The following is a 27,337-nucleotide window of genomic DNA, read 5'->3' on the forward strand; positions in this document are numbered from 1 at the left end:
TCATGGACATAAAGATGGTAACAACAGACACTGGGGACCACTAGAGTGGTGATGAAGGGAGAGGGGCAAGGGTTGATTAACTATTGGGTATTATGATCAGCACCTGGGTGACAGGATCCATGGTACCCCAAACCTCAGCATCAGACATTATTTCCAGGTACCAAACCTGCACATATACCCCCGAATCTAAGATAAAAGTCAAAATGATAAAAATAAAAGAAAAAAAGAAACATTATCCCCTCCACTTTGGCCCCCTAAGCCCTCTGAGAATGGGAAAACTAGTTTATTTGTGGAGGAATGACATGGTTCCTCAGTTCCTTCCTATTTTGTAGTTGTGATTCCCCATTACTATAAGGGATTCTGGGAGGCTGTCACCTTATGTTGACTTACAGAAAAAGTGGCAAATGGGGTCTGACTGGCTGGTCTAAGGCTCATGTTAGCAAGTAGACTAAGCAGCCCTTGTGCTCTGTGATCATTTGGGCCAGCAACCTCCATGGCCTCATGTCTGTGTCACCTGCTCATGGTCCTTCCATCCAGATGGCCAAACCCATCCAGTGCTGACATGATACACAGTTTGCAAAGTATTTCCCATAATATTTCATTTGCAGCCCGATCTTGTAAGAGATTATTAATTATTCCATTTACAGCTGGAAAAAAATGAATAATCTTTAAAATCTGACACTGAAAAAACCCTAGAAGTTAGCTCAACTCAATCCCTTATTTTCTCAAAATAATGACATTGAGACTCTGAAAAGTTAAGTGGCTTGTTCAAAATCACAGTGACAGTAATGACAACATGGGTGTCTTCATTAGATGTGGCACTAAGCACTCAGAATATGTCATCTCATTTTGTTCTCACAATAATCTTACAAGGTAGGACATGTTGAAAACAAAATGAGGAAACAGAGGGCTGAGTCAAGGCCAGGTTTTCTGATGCAAGTTCAGTGCAGCTTCACTCCTCACAGCTACCCCAGGGTGGCCCCTCTCTACTCCTGACGTCAGGGCCATCTGAAGGGAGGACATAGCTATCAGCTAGGAAGAGAGAAATGGGCAAGGACTGCCTCATGGCTGGAAACGATCGTGAGAAGGGCACAAGCAGCAGGAAAGCTGGTGAGTCACCAGAAAGTTTGGTTAAGGATGAGGCTGAGATCAGTAACAGCAAAACAGCCAAAACGATCACAGCAGCATCTCACTCTGACCACCCAGATTACTTTTAGCAGCAGCACAGTATGAGCAAGGCTGAGCTCCAGGGCGAGCCACAGAACAAGCTAGAAATTTTTTTTTTTTTTTTTTTTTTTTTTTTTGAGACGGAGTTTCGCTCTTGTTGCCCAGGCTGGAGTGCAATGGCACGATCTCGGCTCACCGCAACCTCCGCCTCCTGGGCTCAGGCAATTCTCCTGCCTCAGCCTCCTGAGTAGCTGGGATTACAGGCACGCACCACCATGCCCAGCTAATTTTTTGCATTTTTAGTAGAGACGGGGTTTCACCGTGCTGACCAGGATGGTCTCGATCTCTTGACCTCGTGATCCACCCGCCTCGGCCTCCCAAAGTGCTGGGATTACAGGCTTGAGCCACCGCGCCCGGCCACAAGCTAGAAATTTTTATCAGGATTTGTTTTTCACATGAACTTCTCAGATTATAAATCCAATCCTGTAAACAGGTGAAACAAAGGTCCAAGAGAAAATTTGCTGATTATATGAATCTTACCACGAGCAAATCAGTGGTTCTCAGCTGGGATAACTGTGCCCCCAGGGGACATTTGATAATGTCTAGAGACAATTTTGGTTGGAGGGTTAGGAGAGTGCTACTGGTAAATAATGGAGAAAGGCCAGGGATGTGGCTAAAGATCCTTCAATGCATGAGACAGCCCCTTTCAACAAAGAATTACCAGCCCAAAATGTTCACAGTGTTGAGGCTGAGAAACTGTGGTGTAAATGAAGCTGAGCTGCATATAAACATGACTTCAGTTGCACAACAAACACCCCAGCTTTCAGAGAAATAGTCAACTAGGTCAAAGGACACTGGAGTGGGAATTGTAAGACCTGATTTCTAGTTCTAACTTGATGACAAATTTGGAACTTTGGGTGTCCTTTTCTTCCTAGAACTAGAGCAGCCATGTGATGGGACCAGTGCTTTCCTGGGGTTGGCTAGTGGCACACAGGAAACAACACAGGAAACAAACAGCAATACAGGAAACAACACCACCACACAGGCATGTTTTACCCCTGCAAAACATTCTTGAGTTATGACTAACCCAAGCCTCTGTTGGACCACTTTTGTTTTAGTAGGGCCTCAGCACTTTTTTTTCTCCAATTAAAAGGTAATCCATATCATTATAGAAACTTAAGAAAATACAGAATAACACAAACAGAAGAAAAAAGAAATATCTTATAATACCATTTCTTAGAAAAGCATTTTACTCTCAAAGTCTCCAGATGCTGACCTTCATTTTCAGTATTTTGAAGAGGAAGGGGAGAAGAGGGAGTCACTGTCCTCATCCTTTTCTTAGTTACTGTTTTCTTTTTCACTTCTTTATAGCACAAGGGAGCTTTACCAATACATCAAAAGTTCAAATAGTTTTAACTCTAGCTATTTGCCTTTGCTTGTTTTAACTTTTTTTAAAAAGTTCAGGCTGTTGATTGTGGTAAAATACAAATAACATAAAACTTACCACCTTACCCATTTTTGAATGTAGGGTTCAGTAGCGTTGTGAGTCAATCTTCAGAACCTTTTCATCTTCCAAAACTAATACTCTGAATTCATTAAACAATAACTCCTCAATTTCCTTCTCCTCCAGCCCCTGCAGTCACCATTCTACTTCCTGTTTTATGAACTTGACTACTCCAGATTCCTCATATAAGTGAAATTACATAGCATTCGTCTTTTTGTGAGTATTTACTCAGCATAATGTCTTCAAAGTCCATCCATATTGTAGCACATGTCTGAATTCCCTTGCTTTTTAATGCAGAAAAGTATTCCATTGTGTGTTCCGTTTTCTTGATCCATTTATCTATTGATGGGCACATGTTGCTTCCACCTTTGGCTATTAAGAATAATAATATATAAACATAGGTGTATGAATTTCCCTTAGAAACCCTGCGTTTAGTGTCTTAACTTCTTGAGTCATTTTTTGTTTTTGTTATAAAAACGGGGAAAAAAAGAACACCCACCTTGCAACCCCTCAGACTGACTGCTGGATAAACAGTGAAGAGCCAACATTTCCACAGGAGTGAGGATTAGATGGGGAGAGCTGGTCCGCATTGAAAATGCTGCATGGGACTAATGAGACGCAGGGGATCAGAGAAAGACTGAGGCCTTCAGCTGCTCTTCCATGAGTACCCATCCTCATCCACTCACTAAGTCCTGTGACCTGACCCTCCCATCATTGTGGCTTTCTTCCTTGTCTGTGGTTGGTTGTCTGGATTCTCTGTGAAGCTCTTCTTCCTTTCCTTTGCCTGAAAAATGCCTATCCCATTTCAAGACCTCCTTATGTGAGTGTTCTGTCTGTAGAGAACCTATAGAAAAACTCAGGCATATTTTATTTCACACAAAATGAAAGTGTGAAGTAAAGTAATTCCTACCTGTGTGAAGTAAAGTAATTCCTACCTGAGTAACCTAAAATCTGATTATCTTGGTGTTTGATAATTCCTCTACTGTAAGTGACAAAGCTTTAGAAAACAACTATTTCAGAATGATAGAGCTATAAACTTCTACTTCGGGAGGCAAAGTTCAATCCTTGTGGGCCCAAAGAGGCATATCTACTTTTAAGTTGCTCTATATTCTTGAGAAACTCAATTTGCTCTTAGAAGACTCGTGCCAGTGATCCTCCCGAACTCTAAACTTACACAGGCCTGTGACCTCCATCTTCACTGTAATATCTTCTATGTTGAAGCACTTGCCAGTTTACAAACCACTTTCACATCTATTGTCCTGATTTTCATAGTTCTTTGGTGGGCAGACAGGGATCAGTGCACCTGTTTCAGAGCTGAGGAAGTAGAAACTCAGTACACAGCCAGGATACAGAGAAGTCAAAGTGATGGTGATGGTATCTTCTATGCTCTGTTGCTGTGGCCCCTTCTATTCCACTAACTGGAACACCAACGGTCATCGGGAGACACCAAGGACACATCCAGGAGCCCCCAACCAAACAGTTGAAGGGGATTGGAAGGCTCCATGTTTTTAGTTACTTTCAGTTCTAACTCATGACAAAACAAAAACACTGAGAGACCAGAGAAAGAGGTTGATAAATCCAGTTCTCAGAAACATTCAATAAGGAGTTACGGAAGTGATGTCTTGAGCAGCCACGAGATGATGGATCCCTGCACCCATCCTCCAGAAAGTAAGCTTTACATAGCAAGCTTTTAGGGTAACGCATGTGCTGCTGCTTGTCACGCCTCCAGACTTTCTCACCAAGACTTGCGACCACTTCTTTACGAAGGGTAATCTATGCTAAAGGCATTGTTTAAAGACCTTGCTGCAGAACACCCTGGTGTATGGGTCATCAGTTATCACGGTGCTTTTGCTTCAAAATGGCCTCACTCTTGCCATGTAACAGCTGTTTTCCTGCATATACAAATGTGTGCATGAGGAGAGGAGGAAGGAAAACCACTTAAAATATCAGAAAAATAAGAATAAGTAAAGCCTGATTGATTATGGGCTAGTACTGTCAGGTAAATGTTGGAGAGAATGGAATTACTAGGTGGACCTATTAAAGGACTTCTTACATATTCATAATTATTTATAAGATAGACTTTGTAAACATGCTGAAACTATTAGTGAAAGATAGTTTCCAGTTGTTTAAAATGATGCATTGACCTATTGGGGAAAATTCATCACCTGAGTGCAGCTTACAGCATTGCCATTAGGAAGAGTTCATGCTGTGAGAAAAAAACTATCATTACGGCAGCTCTGAACATGTGACCTTTTAGAATCTCTATGGAATTAAAGGATGTGAAAAGGATTTAGCTGTATCACTAATATGGCTGTGGCTGTTTGTTTCCATTCCGCCCCACTCTACAACTACCTACCTGCATGTAAATAAATGGTAACATAATCAAGCCCTTGTGATAGTTCATTAAAATATTGCCTCTCAGCTGAATGCGTCCTTAAATCCTTCTCCCCCGGCTTTTACATGTGAGCAGTGAACGGCTTGTGTTTTCATATAGCACAGAACATTATTTTCCTTCTGCAATTGCTCCTGTAGAAGGGTAAGACTAGCACTTTTGCAAAAGGGTGACACTTACAAATTGTTTTTGTCTTCGGAGTAAGCCACTGTTTAGATTTAAGAAAAGTAAAGTTTCACAAGTTTTCCTTGGGTAGGACTGAGGGATTTCCCATCATAGGAGAGGGAAAATATTTTTGTCCCTACCCGCTTAGTTTTATTGCCTGGGGTCCTGTAAATTAGACTGACTGAAGACAAATTAACTGGAGAAAAGGCATATAATCTTTATTTTCTGTTAATTTTTATGTGATATCATTCCACAAAAGAAGTGAAGATCCAAAGAAGCGGATAACCTAAAAGCTTATATGCCATTTTTAACAAAGAATGCTAAATTGTGGCAATGTCACAAGACAAAGACAAAGAAAAGAGTTTTGGATTTCCAAGGGTGGTAAACTGTGGGAATGTAAATAGATGGGGGACACTAATGGGAGAAAAGAGCTATCCTAGTAAGTTTGTCTGTGCAGGCTTATCACAGTGCCAACTTTTCATCTCCTTCGTGGCTATAAAACTTCCCTGGGAGAGGGCATTTACGACAGCCCTTATTTATCAGGAGTTTCTGCTTGCGGTTAGATAAAGGACACTCCAAGAAGGTATCTTTCTATATCTGTTGACTCTCAAATGTCTTCAGCTCTAAATAATTCTTATGCCAAAGTGGTATATTTTCGGGTGGCATATTATGATCCCCTTCACTATCTTATGCAGGTCTTCAGTTGATTAGAATTTGTTTCCATCATATGCATGATGTGTAAGAGGTCCCTGTTCAGATGGAGTTAAATGTTTCAAGTTATGTATATTGCTCTGCTTGGGACATCAGGCCCTGGAGAGTGCTGTGAAATCAGCAATGGATCTAATGGCTGAGATCAACAAGTGAGTCCAGGCCAGACAGTCTAGACTGGTTGTCCCAGAGGGACATTTGCAGATGTGCAAAGACATTTTGAGCTGTCAAAACTGAGCACCAGAGGATGTTGTCACATCTAGTGGGCAGGGCCCAGGGGTGTTGCTATCTTACAATGCACAGGACAGCCTCCACCACAAATAGTTAACCAGACTGTATTAGCTTGTCAAGTCTGCCATAACAAAGCACCACAGAATGGGTGGTTTAAGTAACACAAACTTATTGTCTCAGAGTTCTGAAGGCTACAAGTCCAAAAACAAGGTTTCTTCTGCAGGCTCTGCTCTAGGGAAGCCTCTGCTCTAGACTTCTATTCTTGGCTTGTAGGTGGCTGTTTCATCCCTGTGTCTCTTCACATAATCTTCCCTCTGTGTGTATTTCTTTGTCCAAATTCCCCCTTTTATAAGGACATCAGTCCTATTTGATTAGGGTCTACCCTAGTGACCTCATTTTAACCTGATTACCTCTATAAAGACCTTATCTCCAAATAATTCAGGACCTCCAATGCTGAGGTCCTGAAAGTTAGTACTTCAACATATGAATTTTGGAGGAGCAAAATTCAAACCATAACACAACCTAAAATGTCAATAGTTCCAAGGTGGAGACACTCTGGTTTAAATGGTTGCTTGACTTCTATGCCTTCTTCCCTTCTTTCTTGATCTTTGGACAGCATTCACCTAGAAAAAAGATGGAAGTTTTATTTATGTTAAGAACATAATCACTAAGCATTTAGGAGTGGATACCTAGAAATGTTACAATAATAAGGTAAAAATTTCACTTTCATTCCCCATCTAGCACCAAATTGATTATCTCTTTATTTTCCTGTCTATTTTCCTTTGTTTCTGGTTTTCTATACATGCTTCCCTACTTAGGCTGGCTTTCGTTTTGAAGTCACTTGTGAAATATTATGCCCGTGGGATGCAGCCATCCATGTCCTATGTAAAACAAATACTAGTAGAGGAAGCCTTTTTTATTTTCTTTATTTTTTCTTTTTTTTGTTTTTTGAGACAGAGTCTTGCTTTGTCTCCCAGGCTGAAGTACAACAGTGCAATATCATCTCACTGCAACCCTGTCTCCTGGGTTCAAGCAATTCTCATGCCTCAGTCTCCAGAGTAGCTGGGATTACAGGTGTGCGCTACCACACCTGGCTGATTTTTGTATTTTTAGTAGAGACAAGGTTTCGCCATGTTGGCCAGGCTGGTCTTGAACTCCTGACCTCAGGTGATCCACCACCTCGGCCTCCCAAAGTGCTGGGATTACAGGTGTGAGCCATTGCACCCGGCCTGAGGAAGTCTTTTTAAACAGTTTTAAGTTATGGTGAACTGAAATGCCTTAACGATATAGAGTAATGTCAAAATATGGACTACCAGATCAGTCAGTTGTGGGTTCACATTCCACTCTGTCATGAGTGCTTTTAACCTTGGGAAAGCTAACTTACCCCTCTCTAAATCTCCAATCATTTTCTTATTGGTAAAAGGAGAGATAATAAGGTTATTTGTACTACAGACAGAGCTGAAGAGAGGATTATGAAATAGTGCATATAGTGAGATTAGCTTAATGCCTGGTCCAAAGAATGTAGACACTAAACATTAGCTGTTGGTATTACAGAGAGATGAAAATGACCCCTTGTAATCATTCCTTGACCTCAGTGACATTGATGTTACATCTACAGTGCACTAGGCTCTGGGAATGAAAATGTGGTGAGATCCTTGAAGTTTAGTGAGGAAGGAAAGCAAGGAGAGAGTAGCAGCTGTGTGTTAAGTGCTGTAACAGAACTACACACAACCCTCTACCGGAACAGAAAGGAAGGATTTCTAGAAAAGGCCTCTGGGAAAATGTCCAGGGAATATTTATAGAAACCCGAAGCCATCACATTGATTTACCTAAATGTGACTCAGGTTGTACATCAGCAGCTTTTTCAGATTCTATTATGACAAAATCATGCCCTCTTTATCACTGCAAGAACCATTACAGGTTTTCAAATATTAAATGAAAAATGCAAAAGGGAAGAGATAGAAGAACAGAATGTAAAATGTTAGTACATAATTTGTTTCTGTGAAAACAGAAATGAGAAAAGAGGTGAAGCAATGATAAATTATGCCTAAATATTCATGGATAAAGTAAACAACTAAATTTTTTTTTTTTTTTTGAGACAGAGAGTTGCTGTTGTGACCCGGGCTGGAGTGCAGTGGCACGATCTTGGCTCACTGCAACCTCTGCCTCCAGGTTCCAGTAATTCTCTTGCTTCAGCCTCCCAAGTGGCTGAGATTATAGGCACCCACCATCAAGCCCGGCTAATTTTTGTATTTTTAGTAGACACGGGGTTTCACCATGTTGGCCAAGCTAGTCTTGAACTCCTGACCTCAGGTGACCTGCCTACCTCAGCTTCCCAAAGTACTGGGAATACAGGTGTGAGCCATAGTGCTTGGCCAACTAAAATTTTTTAAAATGTGTTTATTTTGGCAATGAAGGATAGTCAGGAAATCCCATTTATGTTACAAATACAGTAGGAGTGAAAAATATAGGAACAGTTACAGCCAATAATGTTATTTTTAGAAAGAAAATAAAAATGAAAGAAATTGCTGAAGTATAATGCCTATGAATAGGGTGTCTGTTTTTTTTTTTTTTTTTTTTTTTTTTTGACAGAGCAGAGGTTGTCCTGTTGCTTAGGTCAGTGACATTACATAGGTCCCAAAGGAGCTGTTGAATACGGTAGCTGCCCATCAGCCACAAGATAAAAAATAATAAGCTAAGATGAATAGAAGTAATTCACCTTTGAAGACCTTTACATAAAAAAGGAGTTTGAAATGTCACACTAGAAGGACCATGCATCAGAATTGCGTCCGATCTTCAGGGGCTCATGTGAGATGCTAAGTAATTAGTTCAACCACTGTGTGTTGAAGCCCCACTACTGCTGGGGCTGGGCTGGGGCTGTAAAGCAGGGCTGCCCTGCTAGAGTGAGGTGGAGGGGAACAAGGAAATGGGTGTGATATTTACCATTGTAAAAGAAAAATAAAATCTCACGACCCCAAACCCACTATGCCAAAAGGAAAAGTTAAGCTTGGAAACTGAGTGTCACACACACACAACTGCCTTTCGTTTAGCTCATAAATAGATATCTCGCCAGGTGGCTCCCAGTACCCTGTGAATGTATATCAGCAGCTTATCTTCATGGGTGCCGGACAAGAGAAGACTAGATAGGAAATCATCCCTCTGCCCATGCCTAAAGGAATGCGTGTTTCACTTCTGCCTCTCCTTTATGTTTATTTATCTTATGTAAAAGGCCGATTCACTGAGCACCAGATGAATACATAATTGACTGTTCTAGCCCCTTCTTTTCATGTGCAAAAGAATGTAATCACCTGTCTCATTTATCTGCTCTCCCTTTTTTCTTTCTTTCCTCCCTTCCCTCCTGTCCCTTTAAATACTGAAGCATTCAAAACTCGCTTTGGAAAAAGTGCACAGATTTTACTATGGCTTGTGTCTCTTTTTTCCTGAGCATGTCCTCAACCTTGGCAAAATAAACCTCTAAATGGATTGAGACCTCTCTCACTCATCATAGAGGGAAGCACAGGGACATGCTGGACCCACAACGAAGGGGTCAAAAATAAACTCCTGGAAAAATAACACATTTTTTAAAAAGCTCTTCCCACATCCGTCCATTTATTAAATAGTAACTCTTTACTCACATGTAATGTGCCAGGCACCATATTTGCATCTGGAGAGAAAAAGATAAGGCATGGCCACTGCCCACGGACCTTAAAGTTTGGTTGACAAATCATGAATATACAGACTGTTAGAGATATGCTAGAAGCATGCCTGGGATGGGAGAGGACCCTGGAGTGAAAAGTTTTATGGTAGGAAAACACCAGATCCCCAGTGGGAATGCCCCCAGGCAACTCAAATTCACCAGCAACAGGGCTCAGGCAGTGAGAAGAGAGAAACAATTGGTTTTTGCCTCTTCTTCCAGTGTCACTGGGCGGCATGGCAACTTCACTATAAACCCCATTCACCAAGAGAAGCAGGGGAGCTTATCCAAGCACACGCAACTGAAAGACCAGTTTTTCCAAAAAAACACTTTGTCATCAAGTTATCAAATTTAACATGTTATTAAAAAAAGAAAAAGAACTTTGCTTGTCTTATTTATAAACGTATAGTGACTTGTCTCCAATGGAACAGTTTAAGTAGTTTTGGGGGATTGCTACAGTTTTCATTGACAAGGTTTTATTTTGTCTTTGTAGCAGCATTTAAAGAAGTCTTTAAGTGTTTTCAAAATGTATTCAAAATTCAAAAATCATCCCATAACCAAAAAATCAGTGTTTGCTTCCTAGAAGAAATGTTTAGTTTATACTGATTTTGTTCATGTCTTTTTGGTTTTGTCAACACTTTAGTATATTTGGTATTATTCTCTGAATTTCTCAAATTGGGGCTTTATATTCTAGGAATTTCCTTTATCAACCTAACTTTTCTAATGATTTAATAATTCATATTTACTGGTGATATGATTGATCCTGTAGCTTCCAGTTTATCACTTTACCAGTCTTTTCAGTATTTTTAGGATTTTTTAAGCCGTTAAAATGAAGCCTTTTATGACAGTTTTGGATTTACACTTGGTGAATATCAAACTTGAGGCACTGGTCATGAAAATCATTAGAATACAATCTTCTGGGCACCCTAACTTTCTTTTTCCTTCCTTGGCTTGTTTTATCCCATTTTTTGTTCTTGTTAGAATTATTTATTTATTTATTCATTTTATTTTATTTTTTGAGACAGAGCCTTGCTCTGTCGCCCAGGCTGGAGTGCAGTGGCACAATCTCCGGTCACTGCAACCTCCGACTCCCAGATTCAAGCGATTCTCCTGCCTCAGACTCCCAAGTATCTGGGACTACAGGTGCCTACCACCACACAGCTAAATTTTGTATTTTTAGCAGAGATGGAGTTTCATCATGTTGGCCAGGATGGTCTCCATCTCTTGACCTTATGATCTGCCCTCCGTGGCCTCCCAAAGTGCTGGGATTACAGGCGTGAACTATTGCACCTGGCCTCTTGTTAGGAATTTTAAATGTCCATAATTTCTTACAGAATAGTTTGGGGATATAACTAAATTTTCAGGTGCTTTTGAGTTTAAATTTTAAACCTTAAAAACAACCTCATTTGCTGTTGCTTGCCTAAAAACAGCCAGTTAAAATTTCATCCTTTTATCTAAGCTTTTACTATTAATGTGACTTTAATCTAATTTGATTTAATATAATTTAAAGTTTTAATTGCTGGAAGCTTAAAATTAGGGCTGATAAACTATTTAAGGAATTTGCAAAATAATATTAAGGATTGAAAAATAGGAAAGTGACATTTGAATCATTAAATAAAACAAGCTTTTGAATATTATTTAGTAAAAATTTAAAGTTAGATAAATTGGTCATTAAGAAAGTGAAATGCAGTAAATTGATCTCAAATCATTCTGTATATTTTGAAGATGTAATTTTGTTCTTAACCTACTGTCAGTTCTTTCTCTTGCTCTTCTGCTAGTGATTAAAGGGGATATTGTTTTTAGAAATAATTCTGTAAAATAAATGCTTATGTTCTATTTAAAAAGCAACATAAGCACTTATGTGTTTTGTGGTAGACTTCCCAAATACAAATATATCTAAGTCCTAATCTCCGGAACCTATGAATATTGCCTTATACAGCAAATGCATCTTTATAGACGTGATTAAATTAAAGACCTTGAGATGGAGAGATTATTCTGGATTATCCCAGTGGATCCAATGTCATCACCAGGTCCTTTGAAGAGGGACTCAGAAGCGTCAGAGAAGAAGACATAATGATGGAAGCAGAGATTGGAGTGGTGCTCTTTGAAGACAAAGAAGGAGACCACAAGCCAAGGAATACAGGCTGCCACTAGAAGAAATTGGAAGAGTCAAAGTAGTGGATTGTGCTCTCGGGCCTCTAGAAGGAGCCACCAGCCTTGGTGATCCCTTGACAATGAAACAGACAGAGGGTTTGTGACTTCCAGAACTATAAGAGAATAAATTTGTGTAGTTTTAAGCCACTAAGTTTGTGATAATTTGTCACAGCAGCAATAGAAAATGAATATAGGATGTTACTGATATGCCTTCTCATCTGGTTCTTCATCCTTTCCATGCACAGGGTTTTATAGCCAGGCCTACCAAGCATGTTGTTCTTCTCCGAGAAGACCAGAAAAGCTCTGCCCAGACATCTGAGACTGCAATTTCCATCCATCTCTTTCCTGGCTACCATATATCCACCTGGAACCAATGGGATAAACAACTGTACAGAGACTTTTTGTTTTTGATTTTAGTGTTGTTCTAAGAAGTTACCAAAATACGCCATGAAATTATCTCAATTAAGTTTACCCAAAAGCTACTATATACACTATTTTCATCCTGTCTATTCCCATCTCCAGCCATGTTTGGCTACATTTTCCCATAAAGCTCATCAGCTAGAATGTGCATGAGATAATAGTGCTAAATGGCTCAAACAGAATATGGTCAGGGTTACAGAAAGCACCCAATTTGCCTGCATGCATACACACCTGCAAAATTCAGCTCCACAGATTTTTTTCCTCTTTTGTTACCACTCCAGCAATCCCAAGAGACAGGCAGAAGTTGTCTAGCCCTAAAGGAGTCATGAGATTAAATGACATCCCCAAGATCTTAACAAGAGTGAAGGGTAAGTCAAGGACTCACATTCCCAACTAGCTCCAGCTTTGGACCTGTTGACTTGGAGCAGGCACGAACACACACAGGTGGAGCAGGTCATTTCAAGCAGTACTGTACTGCTACCAGAAGAAATTCAACACCCCCTGCTGGATCTAGCCTGAAGTGCCCTAGTTAAAACTTGATCCCCTTAGCTAAGGCTTGAATCCTTACAATGCAAATACCCTGAAGAGATGCTTCCCAGGGCATCCATGCTCCCTCCAATCCCAGCACCTATGCCTGTGGTCAGGAAGCCAGTTATTTCAGGACTCAGGTGAATGCTGCACCTGATCCTCCCCAGGCTTCTGGAAAAGTCCACAGTTCACAGTAATGACTGCCATCCTCTCAGTTAGTCAACAGCTGGCTCTTATCCAAGAACTGGCCACTGCACTGGAGATGAATTGACTGGGGATGCCTTAAAGCTTGAGATTTGGGAGGATATGTTGTGTTTGAATCCTGCCTAGAGGGACTTTCTAGATATAAGATACTGGAGAATCACAAGACCTGAGTCTCACTGGCGTCGAAAGGAGGGTGTCAAGATTTTTTATACCCAAAAAACCACCTTGGGAGTGGGGTTGAGGAGCAGGGATGGGGATGAAAAGGCTTCAGACATTCCGAGGGCTAGTGGATTCTGTAAATCATCTCCTGGGTGGAGACGAAGGCTCCGGATATTACATGGGCCAGGGGACTCTTGTCATTCCGTTTGTTACTTAAGTGGTTTACAGAAGTCAAGATAAACATTTGTTTACACATTTTCTGGATAAGGTGGAAATCACAGACCTTTGTTACTTATTACAAGTCGCAGGAGCCAAGATGGCGTGGGTTAGGACTGCTTGCCTGTCACATTAGGGCCACAGAGAGCAGTTACTGATAAGCAAAGTTTGAGCAGCTTTACATAGTGGGCATTTTTCAGAGCAAGCTAGCAGCTTGATTTACAGGAGCCAAACACAGCTTTATCTTATAAAATGGCATTGCTCAGGTTCTGGCTCTAGGTCAGCACAATATCACAAAACCACACCTTATTTAACACGAGGAAGTAGATGGTGGAGAGAGCTTATTCCTGTGAAAAGGGTGTAATCCTACTAACCTTAGGGTAGGTCACAGGCAAATCCACATGTGCTCTGGGACATAAAATTATGCACTAGTAAATATTGCACCAGACACCACAAAATCAAACCTGTAGAAATATAGTCATTGTGGGAAATTCTTTTTTTGGGAGTTCAAATTTTATTACACATTAGATTATATTACTTGTGTATGGCTTACATAGGAGATGACTCCCAAGTAGCTGGGACTACAGGCATGCGCCACCACACCCAGCTAATTTTTTTTTTAGAACTGGCTTTCCCCCATGTTGACTAGGCTGGTCTCAAACTCCTCAGCTCAAATGATCTTCTCACCTTGGTATCGCAAAGTGCTGAGATTACAGGTGCGAGCCACCGTGTGGCCAGGAGATAGATCTTATAATAAACAAAATATACAGATGTTAAAAGATACACTTAGGTACAATAAAATTTTAATGAGTTTATTCGAACATTTAGTGATTCATAAATCAGTCAGCACCAGACAAGAACCAGTTTGACATTCCACCTAGTGGGTGAGAGGGGAAACTTTTATGAGGTGTAGTGGAAAGTCCTAGTTAGAGATTAGTTGGTGGGTTTTCTGAGTTGTTAAACTTAAGTTTTCTTTTAGTTTTACATTAAATTTGGGCTTCAGTTTGCTTATGAAAGAACCTAAGTTACTGAGGCTATCTCAGACTAATGGTCTCCCAGTTAATTTATTTAACATAGGAAAGAGAGAGCAAGAAGGAGGAAAGAATAGGAAGGAAGGAAGAGAAAACCTTTGGGTGAATCAACCTCAAAGGCTTTTTTTAGTCTGAAGATCCCACAAGCAAATTCTGACAAGGAAAAGCATCAGAATTAATGAGCATGGGAGCGTTGTGGGAGGAGGAAGAGGAGGAGGGATGCTGGGTCATCCCCCCTCACAGTTAGGGGCCTGTAAAAAGAGAGGCAACTGCAGACCAGGCCAGCACTGAGCCAAGTACCAACTCTCTGCTGGGAGCCTTGCCAATGTGTGTCCCTGTGGCCACCACTCCCCACCCTCACATACCCACACACTGGCATTGGGTGTTTCCCAGCAAAAGCCCAGCGGGCCCAGAAGTCAGCCATGACAACACTGCCTTGTTCTGACTAGACTTGAGGGCTGAAGCCAGCAAGGTTCAAGGGATGTGGGTTTCCTGAGGTTTGACGAGGAACCCTGACAGTGTCTGTCTCTGTCACCTTGTTTGAAAAAAGAATTGTTCATCCCAGGCCACTGTCCAGCAAAACTGTATCAGTTTCCTCTCCTTCCATTTCCATCTACATGCTAGGGAGGGAGAGGCGTGCATTGTGAGCAGCCAGGGCTTGGATTTGGTCCTCCCTGCAGAGCCTGCTTCTTTCCTCTCCCTTTCCTTCTCCCAGAGTTCTCACCCACCTCCCACCCACCTCCTTAGGATCTGGTTCTCTAATAAAGCTAGTGGGATGTAAAAGCCAGGTCTCACGGAGGGCTATTTTGGCAAGCATACACCTATGCTTAGCAGGAGCTTCCCACAAATCACTAAAATAGTCAGACCTCACCTGGGTTAGAATGCCAGGAGGGTCCAATCAGAACTCCTAGCTCCACTACATGTAAGAAGAGTTAGACGACTTTTCTCCAAGACTCTGTTGCCTCATTTGTTAAATGGGCACGACAATGCCTCCTTCCCAGGGTTTTATGAGAACCAGGCAAGATAGTGCCATTGTGCTTTAGTTCAGTGTGTGGCACAAAAGGAGGACACTTCAAAGCAATAGTGGGAGTCAGGTGCAGTGGCTCATGCCTGTACTCCCAGCACTTTGGGAGGCAGAGGCGGTCGAATCACCTAAGGTCAGGAGTTCAAGACCAGCCTGGCCAACATGGTGAAATCTATGTCTACTAAAAATACAAAAATTAACCAAGTGTGGTGGTGTGCACCTGCAGTTCCAGCTACTGGGGAGGCTGAGACGGGAAAATTGCTTGAACTGGGAGGTGGAGGTTGCAGTGAGCCGACATTGCACTACTGCACTCCAGCCTGGGTGACAGAGTAAGATTCTGTCAGAAAAAAAAAAAAAAAAAAAAGCCGTAGTGAGCCAAACAAAGACATGGAAATGTGTAGTTTAAAACATATTCACAATAATAGAATCAGCAACACCAATAAAATATATAGCATTACAGCATTATTAATATTGTCCTCAAGTAGAAATTTTAGTCACTGAAGTAGAGGAAGTGGAAAACATATTTTAGTGCCTGTGGCATTTGGTCTCCAGCTATAAGTAAAACCTATCTTATTTCAAACTATCATATGTCTTCGGGTCTCTAAATAGTCCCAAAAGTGAAGAAAATGCAGTGTGTGTTTCCTGAAAGACACTACATTGTCCATATCGTCTTTTTCACAAATCAACTTGCTTAGGCCCTCATTGACTTATCAGTTTGTTATTTTGTTAGCAGAAAATATAATTTCTTTTTACAACTTGATCTTATTTCACAGTACTGTCCTAAGGAAATATAAAGACACTCATTGTATGAAAGAAAGATAAATAGCCATCCAGGGCAAAATAAGAAAGAGCGGAGGGACTCAAGTCAGGGCAAAGCAAAGAGATTGAAAGAGGAGTGAGGAGAGGGTAAGGGAATGAACAAGCAAAACTCTGGAAGCCAGCCAAGTCCCAGATGTGAACTCCTGGTGAGTCTGTCAATCCACAGAATGTGCCGCTTTATTTGCATTTCTACTTCTTCTTAAGGCAATGATGTATATTTCATTTCATCTTTTATTTGTTTATGATTTAATTATAGGAAGATGGGGAATCTAGCCAGGAAGGAAGAGTTATTCTTTCCCCCCAAGTGCTACATCTGTTAGAGGTTGCATATAAGTGAATTAATTGCCAAAAATATCTTAGGGGGAAGGCACATATTTACTCTTCATTTTAGTTACCAGCAATTGCCAGGGCCTCATTCTAACATCCTATCCTTGTTATTAAAAAACAAGGACTTACCAGTAAAGGGTGCCAACACCTAAACAATGAAGAGATGGTTTAATCAAAAAGAATTCTTCTTCTACTCCCAAATATCATTGATTCCACAATGTAGGAGTCTACTTATGACTGCTCAAGTCACACACAGACACATGCTTGTGCACACACCAACAAATACACTGCCGTAGCTCAGGAAACAATTACTCTACTGCTGCTGAATTGTTAAACATTGAATAAATACACAGGTGATTTAGTACTTTTAATGAAAAGGCAATTTATCCAACAAATATATTTTGTTAAGCCCTCTGTGTTTTACGTAATAGAGAAATTCCCTAGGAACATAGAGAGGAATATTTCTTACTTTCAAGAAAATTCCAGGGACAGCTTATCATAAAGAGCTACAATGAAAGTGTAACAGGTCAAGAAGTATTAGTAAGTGCACTGGTACTAACTGGCTTGCGTGCTGTCTTTCTTTCTCCTTTTATAGTCAAAGAGAATTTTCCAACAGCCAGCCCCACCACCCTCCTACCTACATTTTCCACCTTCTTCCTTTCTCAAGAAAATTCTCTCTTCCCCAGTTATTTTAGCTTTTGTAATACCAACTGAGGGAAGGGGTGAGGGGAGGTAAGAGACTGAAGAGGCAGGAGACCAAGGGGAGGACGTGGGCCTAGAGTCTGAGTGGATCACATCCCGAGGTGAGGGTAGGTTGTAGAAGAGGAGACGGGAAAAAAGAGGGGATTTTCCTCTGAGATGCCATATGATGTTCACATCACTCTGTAGTCTCTCACCATGTCCGTCCATAGAGTTAAAAGCCATCCTCATGCTAGGAGTTCCTAGCATTTTTAACTCAGACTTTGGCTATACTCCAGAGCTCCAGACCCACCTGGAGCTTTAAGAAACATCTCAAATTTACCTTGTCCAAAACAAGCATTTGATTAACACCCCCTAAAAACATGTTTCTTTCTCGCTCAGTCTTCCCCCACCTCAGTAAACAGCGGCAACTCAGTTTTCACACAAAGACCTGAAGAGTCATCCTTGATTTTTCTCTCTACACTTGTAATAACTCCTTCAGTGAATGCTGTCAGGCGTACCTCCAAATACAGTCGAAATGACCTGAGGGAGTGGGGGTGGGAATTCTACTTCAGATCAGAGTGTGGAACTTAGCAAAGGCCTCACTCCAGTCTTTCTTCTTAAATTTTTTTAAATTGGCACATTGTAATTGTACATGGTTAGGGGATACAATTTGATATTTCCATACATATATGTGGTATAATGATCAAATAGGTATTTAGCGTATCCATCACCCTGTGAATTTATTCTTTTTTTGTGGGGAGAACATCCAAAAGCATCTCTTCTAGCTATTTTGTAATATACGCGAATTTACTCTTAACCATAGTCACCTGAATGTGCACCAGACCTTACTCCTCCTCTCTAATTATAACTTTGTACCACTTAACCAGCCTCTTCCCATCCCCCCTGCTCCAGCCTTTCTCACCACCCTAGTGTCTGCTGCAGGGCCCAAGCTCATTGCCTGTCTGGGCCCCATGTCTAGCAGTCTCCTGAACTAAATGCCTACCCCACCTTGCTCTGGGTCCACAACTTTATCTTCACAAATATGCTATTGAGCAAAAGAGTCCAGACACAAAAGAGTACATATTGTATGACTCTATTCATGTAAAGTTCCAAAACAGGCAAAGCTGCTGCTGTCAGATGGTGATGGTGATAATGGGGGGTGGGGAGCAATTGAAAGAACTTTCAAGGAGTTTCCAGTGGCTGATCATGTTCTGTTTCTTGATCAGGCAATGCAACACAAATGTATTCAATTCATGAAAATTCACAAGCTTCACATTTATGATTTGTGCTCATTTCTGAATGTGTGTCATACTTCAATAAAAAATGTACTTAAATAAAATTTTGAAAAAAATTTAGCAATTATTTCAGGATGAAAACATTTTTAAACCATTAAGAACATCAAAGTGTCTGCATTTTGAAAATATGCGTTTTTATTCTTGGTGCCCATGGAGATTCAAAATGTACCTCTTTTAATGACAAATGAATTTTTCTTCCTATAGTACAAAATCATTCATTTTTTTTTTTGAGATGCAGTCTCACTCTTGTCACCCAGGCTGGGGTGCGATGGCATGATCTCAGCTCGCTGCAACCTCAGCCTCCTGGGTTCAAACAATTCCCCTGCCTCAACCTCCTGAGTAACTGGGATTATAGGCACCGCCACCATGCTTGGCTAATTTTTGTAGTTTCAGTAGAGATGGGGTTTCACCATGTTGGCCAGGCTGGTCTTGAACTCCTTACCTCAGGTGATCCACCTGCCTGGGCCTCCCAACGTGATGGGATTACAGGCCTGAGCCACCGTGCCCAGTCCAATCACTCGTTTTTAGTTCAACTAAAATAAAACTAGGAATTAATCACTGTTGAGTAGTGGGGATTTGTGAAAACATCTGAAATATGAAAAAATGTTACCAAAACTTGGGCAGAGACTGGGGTAGATGTCAGGACACTTGTGACAGAAGCCAGCACTTGGCCTTGCCTTCAGAATTATGGTGGGACTTTCACTGAATCAAACTTTCCTTCTTTCTTAAAAGACCCATACAGGACAACTGTATCTCACCATATTTCTTCTTCTCCTTCTTCTTCTTCTCCATCTGTAATGGAATGGATGAAACCCAGAGATAGTCTAACTAGACATTCTTTGTCCTCCTTGTTGACAACTTCTGCAGGCATCCCCAGACTGATTTGCTGAAAGAGAGAATCTGGCTCCCAAGTGTCAAAGAGTGGCTGGACTGCTTTCTTAGTCCATTTTATGTTGCTATAACAATATCTGAGATGCAGTAATTTATAAAGAAAAGGGATTCATTTAGCTCATAGTTCTGAAGGCTGAGAAGTACAAGAAGCATAGCATCAGCATCTGCTCTGGTAAGAACCACATGGTAGGTCCAAACATGGTGGAGAAAGTCAAAGGGGACTTGTGAAAAGTCAAAACCCAATGGGCATCCTGGCTTTACCACAACCTATTCTCATGGGAAGAAACCCACTCCCAGGAATGAACCTAATCTGGCCAGAGAAAGAATTTACTCACTACCAAAAGGGTACCAAGCCATGCATGAGGGCTCTTCCCATATGACCAAGTATTTCCCACAATGTTGAAATTTCAAATTTCAACATGACTTTAGGTGGGGACACACAAATCCTACCCAAACCATGGCAGCTTCCAATGACAAAATGAAATCAAGTTTCATGGGGCCCTCTCTGCTCCATATATAGACAACTCTGCAGGCATATGGAGTATCTGCTAGCTTGGACTAGCAGTCTGAGTGGCCCTTCCTTCCTATGCAGAGATCCTGGTGCAGGTGGCCCTCCCTGCCGCACCCCCAGGCATATCTTCAGGCATTCAGGGCATCTTCTCACTTGGTTTAGCAGCCAGAGCCACCCCACCCTTCCTGTGCATAAATTGTGGTACAGCAGGGCCCTCTCCACTCCAGGCAGATCTCCAGACATTCAAAGCACCTTCTTGATTGGTTCAGCAGCCAAAGTCACCACACCCCTCCTGTACAGAGATCTTGGTGCCGGGGACCTTCTCTGCTTCATACTCAGGCAGATCTTCAGGAACCTGGAGCACCACTCTCCCAGATTAAGAATTTAGGCTGATACCCATCCCCATCCAGAGAACTTAGTGTTGAGAAGGTTTCCTAGCTCCATGCCTACGCACACCTCTAGGTACTTGGTAGCAGTCCATTGGATTTTCCTTTAGCACTGGTGCTTATGCTTGCCATCAGGTGACTTGTAAGTGGACCTTTCCAAGTCCAGCCCCACCAATTTTGCCCTACCCCTCTATCCTCTGTTGCTGAGAAAAGAGCTCAGACCACTGTGCATTCCATAAATGAGCCTGTTGCCTGAGGCAACAAAAAGCTCCTCTCAGTAAACAAGGATGGGGTATATATCCAGCTAGATTCGCTACAATCAGCTCTTACATATAAATGACATCTACTGGCTTGTCAGTTGAACTGCATGGCCCAGTATAATATCTAGAGAGTGTGAGAAGAGGGGAAAGGAACAAAAAAGAAGAAAAGGCAATAAAATTATAGGGAAAGAAATAAAAACAAAAATCCTGCCCAAACAAAAAATAATTACAAAAATTAGAAATGCCAGCATTTCCAGATGAGAAGGAATCAGAGCAAGAATTCTGGAACCATGAAAAATCTGAATGTGACAGCACCAGAGGACCATACTAGCTTTCCAGCAATGGTCCCTAACCCAAATGGAAACTCAGAAATGACAGACAAAGAATTTAAAGCATGAATTGCAAGGAAGCTCAATGAGATCCAAGACGAGGTTGAAGATCAACACAGGCCAGGTGCAGTGGCTCATACTTGTAATCCCAGCACTTTGGAAGGCCAAGGAGGGGGATCACTTAAGGTCAGGAGTTTGAGACCAGCTTGGCCAACATGGTGAAGCCCTGTCTCTACTCAAAATACAAAAAATTGGCCAGGCATGGTGGCACATGTCTATAGTCCCAGCTACTTGGGAGGCTGAAACAGGAGAATCACTTGACCTGGGAAGTGGAGGTAGCAGTGAGCTGAGATCGCACCACTGCACTCCAGCCTGGGCAACAGAGCAAGACTCCATCCAAAAAAAAAAAAAAAAAATCATCACAAGGAAACTCCTAAAGCAATCTGTGAAATGAAAGAAGAGATAAAACATCCTAAAAATAAATCAGTCAGCACTTCTGGAATTGAAAAACTCACTTAAGGAATTTCAAAATACAACTGAAAGTTTTATCAATAGACTGAACCAAGCAAAAGAAAGAATTTCAGACTGTGAAGCCTGGTCTTTTGAACTAACCCACTTATACAAAAAGATAGACAGTCTTTAAGAAATATAGAATTATGTAAAGTGACCAAACCTATGAATTATTGGCATTCCTGAGAGAGAGGAGATAAAGTAAAGAACCTGGAAAACATATTTGAGGAAATAATTCAAGAAAATTTTTCTAATCTTACTAGAGAGGTAGACATCTGGATACAAGAAATGCAGAGAACATCTGTGACAAACTATTCAAAATGAACATAACAAAGGAATAAAATCACTAGACTGTCTAAGTTCAACATTAAAGAAAAAAAATCTTAAAGGCAGCTAAAGACAGAGATCAGATCATGTACAAAGGGAACCCTATCACACAAAGAGCAGACTTCTCAGTATAAACCTTACAAGCAAAGATAGGTTGGGGACCTATTTTAAGCATTCTAAAAGACAAGAAATTCCAAACAAGAATTTTATATCCCACCAAACAGAGCTTTATAAGCCAGAGAGAAATAAAATATTTTCCAGAAAAGCAAGTGCTAAGGGAATTCATTACTACTAATCATGCCTTACAGAAATTCTCAACACAAAAACTGGAAACCAAAGAAACTAAACAAGGAAACTAAAGAAAGATACCTCCTAACAACAACAACAACAAACTTTCTTAAGAACATAGTTCACAGATCCTATAAAGCAACTACACAATATAAACTACAAAACAACCAGCTAACGACTCCATGATAGGATCAAAACCTCACATTATCAATATTAACCTTGAATGTAAATGGTCTAAATGCTCCGCTTAAAAGGCACAGTTTGGCAACTTGGATGAAGAAACAGGACCTATCTATCTGCTGTCTTCAAAATGCCCATCTCACATGTAATGACATCCATAGGCTCGAAGTAAAAGGTTGGAGAAATACCTACCATGCAAATGGAGGACAAAAAAGAACAGGGTTGTTATTCTTAGATAAAACATTTTAAGCTAACAACAGTAAAAAAAGGACAAAGAAGGGCATTACACAATGATAAGGATTCAACAAGAAGACTTAACTATCCTAAATATATATGCATTCAACATTGGAGTACACAGATACATAAAACAAACACTTCTAGACCTACCAAAAAACTTAGACAGCCACACAATACTAGTGGGAAACTTCAACACCCACTGACAGCATTAGATAGATAATCAAGGCAGAAAATTAACAAATAAATTCTGCACTTAAATTTGAAACTTGACCAATTAAACCTAATAGACATCAACAGAGTACTCTACACATGAAATGGAGAATATATATTTTTTCATCTGCACACAGAGCATACTCCAAGATTGATCATATGCTTGGCCATAAAGCAAGTCTCCATAAATTCAAGAAAATCAAAATAATAACAACCATACTCTCGAACCAAAGTGAAAGAAAAAAAAGAAATCAATATCAAGAGGATCTCTCAAAACTACACAGTTACATGGAAATTAAACAACTTCCTCCTGAATGACTTTGCATAAACAATGAAATTAATGTAGAAATTTAAAAATTCTTTGAAATAAATGAAAGCAGACACAACATACCAAAATCTCTGGGATGTAGCAAAAGCAGTGTTAAGAGGTGAGTTAATAGCACTAAACTCCTTCATCAAGAAGCTTGAAAGATCTCAAATTAATGATCTAACATCACACCTAGAGGAATTAAACAGGAACAAACTAACCCCAAAGCTAACAGAAGATAATAAATAACTAAAATCAAAGCTAACCAAACAAAATCGACAAAAATCCATACAAAGAATCAATGAAGCCAAAAGTTAATTTCTTGAAAGGGTAACAAGATTGATAGCCACTAGCTAGATTAACAAAGAAAAAAGACAGAACATCCAAATAAGCACAATGAGAAATGACAAAGATGACATTATAACCAATCCCACAGAAATACAGAAGATTCTCAGAGACTATTATGAACACCTCTATGCACACAAACTAGAAAATTTAGAGGAAATGGATAAATTTCTGGAAACTCACAATGCCCCAAGATTGAATCAGGAAGAAATTGAAACACTGGACAGATCGATGTCGAGTTCCAAAATTGAATCAGTCATAAAAAGCATATCAACAAAAAAAGCCCCAGACCAGATGAATTCACAGTTGAATTCCTTCAGATGTACAAAGAAGAGGTAGTACCAATTCTACTGAAACTATTCCAAGAAAATAAGGAGGAGGGAATGCCTCCCTAACTCATTCTATGAAGCCATCATCACCCTGATACCAAAACCTGGCAAGGACACAACGAACAAAAGAAAACTACAGGCCAATGTCCCTGATGAACATAGACAAAAGTAACTTTAACCAAATCCTACCAAACCAAATCTAACAGCACAACAAAAAACTAACTCACAATGATCAAGTAGGCTTCATTTGTGGGATGCAAGTTTGGTTGAACATATGCAAATCAATAAATGTGATTCACCACATAAACAGGATTAAAAAGAAAAACCATACAATTATCTCAATAGACTTGGAGAAAGCTTTTGATAAAAGCCAACATCCTGTTATCATAAAAGCTCTTAACAAACTAGGCATTGAAGGAACATAACTCAAAATAATAAGAGCTATCTATCACAGATCCACAGTCAATATCATACTGAATGGGAAAAAAACTGGAAGCATTTCCCTTAAGAAATGGAACACAACAAAGATGGCTACTCTCCCCATTCCTATTCAAAATAGAACTGGAAGTGCTAGTCAGAGCAATAAGGTAAGAGAAAGAAATAAAAGACATCCAAATAGAAAAAGCAGTAGTCAACCTATCTCTCTTTGTGAATGATGTGATTCTACACCTGGAAAACCCTAAAGATTCTGCCAAAAGGGCTCCAGAACTTATAAACAATTTCCATAAAGTTTCAGGATACAAAATCAATGTACAAAATCAGTAGCATTTCTATACACCGATAATATTCAAGCTGTGAGCTAAATCAAGAACGTAATTCCATTTACAATAGCCACAAAAAAACGAAAAATACCTAGGAATACATTTAACCAAAGAGATGGAAGATCTCTACAAGGAGAAGTACAAAATGCTGCTAAAAGAAATTATAGATAACACAAACAAATTAGAAATATTTCTTGTTCATTCCTTGCTCATGCCATGAAAGTAGCCACACTGCCCAAAGCAATCTACAGGTTCAATGCTATTTCTATCAAACTACCAAGATCATTATTCACAGAACTAGAAAAAAACTATTCTAAAATTCATAGGGAACCTCCAAAAAGCCTAAATAGCCAAAGCAAAGCAAAAATAATAAAGCCAGAGGTATCATATTACCTGATTTCAAAGTATACTAAAAGGCTAGGCTACAGTAACTAGAACAGCATGGTATTGGTACAAAAACAGACACATAAGCCAACGAAGCAGAATAGAGAACTCAGAAATAAAGCCACCATCTACAGCCATCTGTTCTTTGACAAAGCTGACAAAAATAAGCAATGGGGAAAGGGCACCCTATTCAATAAATGGTGCTTGGATAGCTGGCTAGCCATATGCAGACCAATGAAACTGGACTCCTATATCTCACCATATACAAAAATTAACTCAAGATTGATTAAAGATTGAAATGCAAGACCTTGAACTATAAGAATTTTCTAGTAGAAAACATTATTCTGGACATCGGCCTTAGGAAAGAATTTATGACTACGTCCTTAAAGACAATTGCAACAAAATCAAAAATTGACAAGTGGAACATAATTAAATTGTCAACAGAGTAAACAGACAACTTACAGAATGGGAGAAAATATTTGCAAACTATGCATTTGACAAAGGTCTAATATCCAGAATCTATAAGGAACTTAAACAATTGAACAAACAGAAAACCAAATAACCCCATTCAAGAAGACACAAACAGAAGACATGAACATACACTTCTCAAAGGAAGACATACAAGTGGCCAAGAAACATGAAAATATGGTTCTCATCTGATGTGGTTAGGCTTTGTATTCCCACCCAAATCTCATCTTGAATTATAATCCCCATAATCCCCGTGTGTCAAGGAAGAGACCACATGGGTATAATTGAATCATGGGGTTGGTTTCCCCCATGCTATTCTCGTGATAGTGAGTGAGTTCTCATGAAATCTGATGGCTTTATAAGGGGCTCTTCCCCCTTCACTTGGCACTCCTCCTTTCTGCCGCCTTGTGAAGAAGGTGCCTTGGTTTCCTTTTGCCTTCCACCATGATTGTAAGTTTCCTGAGGCCTCCACAGCCATGCTGAACTGTGAGTGAATTAAACCTCTGTCCTTTATAAATTACCCAGTCTTGGGCAGTTGTTTATAGCAGTATGAAAATGGACCAATACAACATCACTAATCATTACAGAAATGCAAATTAAAACCACAATAAGATACCATCTCACACTAGTCAGAGTGGCTGTTAGTAAAAATTCAAAAACAACAGATGTCGGTGAGGCTGTGGAAATAAGGGAATCCTTATACTCTGTTAGTAGGAATGTAAATCAGTTCAGCCACTGTGGAAAGCAGTTTAGAGGTTTCTCAAAGAACTTAAATTACCATTTAACCTAGCAATCTCATTATTGGTTATATCCCAAATAAAAATAAATCATTCTACCAAAAAGACACATGCATTCATGTGTTCATTACAGCATTATTCACAATAGCACAGACATGGAATCAACCTAGGTGCCCAGCAATGGTGTACTGGATAATACAAATGTGGTACATATACACTGTGGTATTGTATACAGCCATAAAACGGCTGAATTTATGTCCTTTGCAGCAACACAGACACAGCTGGACCCCATGTAACAAACCTGCACATGTCCTCCTTGAATCTAAAATAAAAGTTTTAATTAATTAATAAAAAATGAAACTAGGTTTGCTGGCCCTGTTGCCAGCAGGCACACGTTAAGCAGTTGACTTTCAGGTACAACTTGAAAAGGCCCAATTGAAAGTGTCCACCACCATCCTCACATATGGAAATTCTCACATATGGAAATTCTCACATATGGAAATTCCACCATGAGTTTTGTCAGACTCAGCCTTGGTCCTTTCCCATGCAGCACCCCTCAAATCCCCAACCAGTAACCATTGGTTCTCCATTCCTGGCAAAGGTGGGACCTACCACCTGTCCCTGGAACCCACTGAAACCTGAGGCTGAGGCTGTGCTAGATCGCCCAACTGGCAGCCTAATGACACTTAGAGTATCTACAAAGAAAGGAAAGAATTTATGCTTGATTCATTTGGAGCACCACTCTGCCAGGCATGGTTCAAGTTGCTAGAGACATAGCAGTGAATTTATAACCTTAGATCTGAATAAGGGGGAAGAATAAACAAAATTAAAAACACATTGTATGGTATATAAGGTGATGAAGCATAACAGGGAAGGAGGTAAGGAACGTGGGTTAAGGGGAAGCTAGAACTTTCCTGATAAATATTTTTTAAAGTTCTGATGAGGTAATTATGAGAACAAATAAGAATTCTGTCAGTCTTTCATACAGTTATTATAGAGGTTCGTGTTGTTTATACTTCGAATTACACATGGTAGGGTGTAGAAAATGTGAGCATTTAGAACTCCTAATCTGGTCCAGAACCCAGGCAGAGCATGAAGTGCACCAGCCTCAGTCTGGACCCAGCGCAGTTACTGATATAAGACAACCTTTGCATCCTG

At 40.3% G+C, this 27,337-nt stretch overlaps 1 long non-coding RNA gene across 1 annotated transcript; it reads left to right on the forward strand.

Moving 5' to 3' along the window:
- The first annotated feature begins 273 nt into the window (after nucleotides 1-273).
- Nucleotides 274-12,492, forward strand: LOC116530350. The gene is made up of 2 exons (XR_004259955.1): nucleotides 274-1,110; nucleotides 12,261-12,492. It is a non-coding gene; the product is annotated as an uncharacterized LOC116530350 (long non-coding RNA).
- Nucleotides 12,493-27,337: the final 14,845 nt, after the last annotated feature.

The sequence above is a fragment of the Sapajus apella genome, unplaced genomic scaffold, assembly GCF_009761245.1.
Source record: "Sapajus apella isolate SASKATOON/1434 unplaced genomic scaffold, GSC_monkey_1.0 scaffold66, whole genome shotgun sequence".
Classification (NCBI taxonomy): Eukaryota; Metazoa; Chordata; class Mammalia; order Primates; family Cebidae; genus Sapajus; species Sapajus apella.